We start from the raw sequence: 5,284 nt of genomic DNA, 5'->3' as shown, positions 1-5,284 counted from the left end.
GCCTGGGGGAAACTTTCCCTTGGAGCAGTTAATCTCCTAGCTCCAGATTGCAGGGATTCTTCCATCTTCCCCTGACGCATGTGTAACTGTTTACTGAGCTAGAAGGACTACAGGTCTCATCCAGTCTGGCAGTGCCTATCTTCCTATTGGCGTATCCTACTGGGGTGTAAATCCAAATCTATGTTTTTTCTGATCTTCCTTGAGATTCTTGGAATCCTAGATTTGCACTTAGAGCAGAAAGATATCTCGTTAAATATCATCTACTTTCCTGTACTTTTTCCTTTAGGGAAGGAAAGTTCAAAACTTCTCAGACCTGCCCAGTACAGTATGTCAGCTGTCAATGACACCAAATTCACACCTGCAGTCTTCCTTCTCACTGGGATACCTGGGCAGGAAGACATCCATCTCTGGGTCTCTGTCCTCTTCTGCTTCATGTATGCTATTTCAGTAGTAGGAAATTCAGTCATTCTGTTCATTTTAAAAACAGAACCAATCCTCCATGAGACCATGTACATTTTCCTTTCTATGTTGGCCGTCACAGACCTTGGCTTATTGATAGCCACCATACTGATGATACTGGGCCTATTCTTGTTTAAAATCTAGAGAGATCAGCCTTGATGCTTGTTTTCCCCAGATGTTCTTCATCCACTCTCTGCAATTCATTGAATCTTCTGTGCTCTTGTTGATGGTATTTGACCGCTTCATCGCAATCTGTAACCCACTGAGATATGACGCCATTTTAACCCTGCCGAGAATAGCCAAGATGGGACTGGTGTTTGTGCTAAGAGCAGTGGCAGTAATATTTCCACTCCCCTTTCTCCGGAAACGGTTCCGATTCTTTTGAGCCAATGTCCTTTCCTATTCCTACTGCCGGCACCAGGACGTCATGAAGCTGGTTTGTTCGGCCATCACAGTCAACAACATCTATGGCTTGTTTATTACAGTCATAATGGTGAGGTTGGACTCGCTGCTCATTTTCCTCTCTTATGTGATGATCCTCAAAGCAGTGCTGAGCATCACGTCCCCAACAAAATGCCTTAGGGCCCTGAACACCTGTGTCTCCCACCTCTGCGCCATCCTGCTCTTCTACATGCCAGAGTTCAGCCTGACTGTCATACACAGATTCTGGAAGAGCTCTTCTCCCTTGCTTCAAATTATCCTGGACTACATCTACCTGCTGGGTCCTCCTTTAATGAATCCAATTGTGTACAGCATGAAAAGCAACCATCTTCGTGCGAGGATAATCAGAGTGTTTGTCAAGTAAAGAGTCAGTTCATCATCCGGCTCCAGAGCTGGTCACACAGGTCATGACCACCTATTCCACCTTGGACCCTTATATAAGAGGAAACAAGAGCTACTGATCTCCACTCTGTCGAGAGAGGCTCATGCAGGGTCTAAGACCTGAAGCTTAGGAGGGCCATCCCCACCAGCAGTTGATGGAGGACAGCACTCTGGAGAAAGGAGACCAAGCCAGGCAGCAGCATTTACAAAGTCAATCTGTTCGTGGAGAGCCAGGGGAATGGTGGCCCTTAAAGAGCCATATCTTGGAATCTGGGGTTAAACGTCATACCCCAAGGACAGTCTCTTATCATCAGTCTCTGTGTCCCAGGACAACAAGCCATTGTTCTCAGCCAATTTGGCCCATGCTTACAAGGCCTGCTGGTTGCTAGGGAGATGGTGGAATTAGTGGGCCTCTTCTGTTAATGGGCATGCCGGCAGGGTGGGATTCAGAAGTATGGAAACCGGAAATAGTATAAGAGACTTACCATCAGTCAAACCCTAACCCCTCCCCTTGGCGGCTTAAATCCTGCCCATTGACCCCTTAAGCCCTGACCATCTGTCACGGGAAGTCCCACCCATGGGGAATATTACTTCCAGGGTCAAGGAGGACACACAACCAGAAGCAAAGTGTGTCATGTGACTCCTCTAAGAACTCATCCCATTGCCTTCTACCAATCAAGAGGGGTTTCTCCCCCGTAGGCCCACCCTGAGAAGAGATTTGTCCAATCGGGGGTGTTCCAGGGCATGGTGAGCCTTCCGAAAGTGGTTCGTGTGACCCCTCCCAGAACTCCTCCACTGCCCTCTGCGAATCACAATGGGTTTCAGCCACACAGCACCGCCCTGAGAGCAGATTTGACCAATCGGTGGTGTTCCGGGTTGGGGTGACGTGCCCAGAAGAGGGTCATGTCACCTCTCTAAGAACTCATCCCAGCGCCCTCTGCCAATCAGAGCGCAGCACTATCACCCCATAAGTCCCAGCAATCGGGGCAGAAGAGGCCATTTTTTACCAAGAACACGTGCTTTAGAAATCATGGAAACATGGACTCCTTCACCACCCTGGTGAGAACTTCGGACTTTGTGTGAGCCCCGAGGGCCTTTGGACTTGTGTGGAGAAAGCGCTACATGAGCGACAGTTCCGGCGAGGGCCCTTTGACTCAGCCGTTGATGGATATGCCGGAACCTGAAACCCAAACCCTCGTGAGGCACCTGATGAGCCTGAAGGCCTCTTGTTGTTCGCCCCTCAGAGGTGGAAGACGAACGCAGCTCAGGGAAGTCAGCAGAGGACAAGGTGAACAAAAGAGATGTTGCTCGGGTAAATGAATGATTAAGAAGTGATGGTTGATGATGGGGTGCAATGAAATTAGGAACCAGGAGGTTGTGTAAATCTAGAAACAAGCAGTGGGGTGCTTACGCTGTTTCTGTTCTGAAAATCTCTCAACAGCTCGACGATGCCGTACTAGAGGCCTTTGAGAACTGACATTGGTAGCCTCGTGGGAGCAGTGATGAGCTGCCAAAATATTAACAACAGGTTCCCTTCTCCTCACCCCACGAGGGGGGCATCGTGTCCCCCCAGGGGGTCCTACCTCATCCAAGACCCCATGTTCTTGACGCCTCCTGGTACCCCGCCTCATCCACTCCCCTTCCCTGTCCCCTGCCACGCCATCCAACTCCTCCTCTCATTCCTGATGGCCCCCTGGGACCCTTGCCCAATCCAAACACCTCTTCTCTCTGTTTCTGCCCCCCACAACCCCATTAAATCCCTGCTCCTTCATGACTGCTCCCCCCCAAAACCCTTGGCCTCTTTCAATCTCCCTGTTCCTTTCCCTCTGACTGCCCAACCCCTATCCACTCCCCCACAACCCGTCAAACTCCTCTGCCCTTTTCCAACACCCCGTCCGTGCTCCCTGCCCCCTTACTGCACTGCTTGGAGCCACTTGGCCGCGGTCGGGTCCGTTCACCCAGGACCAGAACCGGCGCTGCAGGGGCCCGAGCTGGCCAGAGTTGCTCAGCAGGGACCTTGACTGGTGCCGGTGCCATGAGGTCCAGGCAGGAGCTGCTCAGCCGGGACCAGGACATGTCTGAGACACAGATCTCAAGAGGAAAATCCGGAAAAGGACAAAATGGAAGAATGAACCAGCTCAGACTCCCTTATGGTAGGGGTCATGGTGTCCATTTTTACAGGCGGCTGTAAAAGGTCTTGGTAAACCAGGCAATGAATAAAACTTATTTATTTAAATGTGTCAATATGAATGTTTCCCCCTTCATATTTGTGTTAGTAAAAGACGGTACCAGTAACAGTCATTTCTACAAAGGCAGCTCTCTTAAAGAAAATATATTACATCCCCGGGGAAGTTGGGAACTTGGCGGGGTGAACGCTCTTTCTCAAGTGGCCAGAAAGCATAGTAAAACTTTAAATAAAAGACAGGTAACAGTTTGGCTTTCAGAGAGGGACACTTACACTTTACACATTTCCACCTCACCATCAACTTCAACCTGGACCATTCCACACAAGAGATCCACTTCCTAGACACTACAGCACTAATAAACGATGGCCACCTAAACACCACCCTATACTGGAAACCTACTGACCACTATACTTACCTACATGCCTCCAGCTTTCATCCAGACCACACCACTCAACCCATTGTCTACAGCCAAGCTCTACAAACACATACAAGATCTCTATCAAGCATTCTTACAACTAAAATAGCCACCTGCTGAAGTGAAGAAACAGATTGACAGAGCCAGAAGAGTACCCAGAAGTCACCTACTACAGGACAGGCCCAACAAAGAAAGTAACAGAACGCCACTAGCCATCACTTTCAGCCCCTAACCAGCGGAGTATTATCGCCTAGGCCAACAAGGCCTAGGCCTAGGGTGGCAAATTTGCTCACATCCCCTCCCCAACTCTGCCCCGTCTCCAAGTCCCTGGCCCACCTCCTCCCGCAGGTGCACTGCACTTCCTTCCACCTCCCTCCCAGGCTTGCCACTCGAAAGTGCTAGGAGGGAGGGAGAAGCGAGTAGCGGCGCACTCAGAGGAGGCGGAGCAGAGGTGAGCTGTGGCCCGGGGGTGCTGGGAGTAACCCGGGAAGGGGGGGCGGGAATTGCTTCCTACCCCAGCTAATCTTCGCTCCACAGCCGCCATCCCCCAAGCGCACCACAACTCCCCTTCTCCTCCCTCCCTCCCAGGCTTGCCGTGGGGGAGCGGAGGTGAGCTGGCGCGTGGGGGGGTGCACAGCAATTTTTTTTAGGGCCTCGGGGTGGCAAATTTGTTAATCCGCCACAGCCCCCAACTAAAACCTCTCCAGCACTTCATCAAGGATCTACAACCTATCCTGAAGGACAGTCTCTCACTCTCACAGATCTTGGGAGACAGGCTAATCCACTCTTACAGACAGCCCCCAAACCTACAGCAACCACACAACAAAAACACTAACCCAGGAACCTATCTTTGCAACAAAGCCTCTTGCTAACTCTGTTCACATATCTATTGAGGGGATACCATCATAGGACCTAATCACATCAGCCACACTATCATTCACCTGCACATCTACCAATGTGATATATGCCACCATGTGCCAGCGATGCTGCTCTGCCATGTACTTTGTCCAAACCGGACAGTCTCTATGTAAAAGAATAAATGGACACAAATCAGATGTCAAGAACTATAACATTAAAAAACCAGTCGGAGAACAATTCAATCTCCCTGGCCACTTGATTACAGACCTAAAAGTCACAATATTACAACAAAAAAACTTCAAAAACAGACTCCAACAAGAGACTGCTGAATTGGAATTAATTTGCAAATTGGATACTATTAAATTAGGCTTGAAAAAAGACTGGGAGTGGATGGGTCATTACACAAAGTAAAACTATTTCCCCACGCTTATTTTTCCCCCCACTACAGTTCCTCACATCTTCTTGTCAATTGCTGGAAATGGGCCATTTTCATTATCACTACAAACATTTCTTTTTCTCTCCTGCTGATAAGAGCTCACCTTAA

The 5,284-nt window shown here is 49.5% G+C and overlaps 1 pseudogene; it reads left to right on the top strand.

Moving 5' to 3' along the window:
- The first annotated feature begins 327 nt into the window (after positions 1 to 327).
- Positions 328 to 1,264, top strand: LOC115643639 (annotated as a pseudogene).
- Positions 1,265 to 5,284: the final 4,020 nt, after the last annotated feature.

The sequence above is a fragment of the Gopherus evgoodei genome, unplaced genomic scaffold, assembly GCF_007399415.2.
Source record: "Gopherus evgoodei ecotype Sinaloan lineage unplaced genomic scaffold, rGopEvg1_v1.p scaffold_65_arrow_ctg1, whole genome shotgun sequence".
NCBI lineage: Eukaryota > Metazoa > Chordata > Testudines > Testudinidae > Gopherus > Gopherus evgoodei.
Note: the sequence above shows the minus strand (reverse complement) of the source record. Positions and strands in the feature narration are given on the sequence as shown.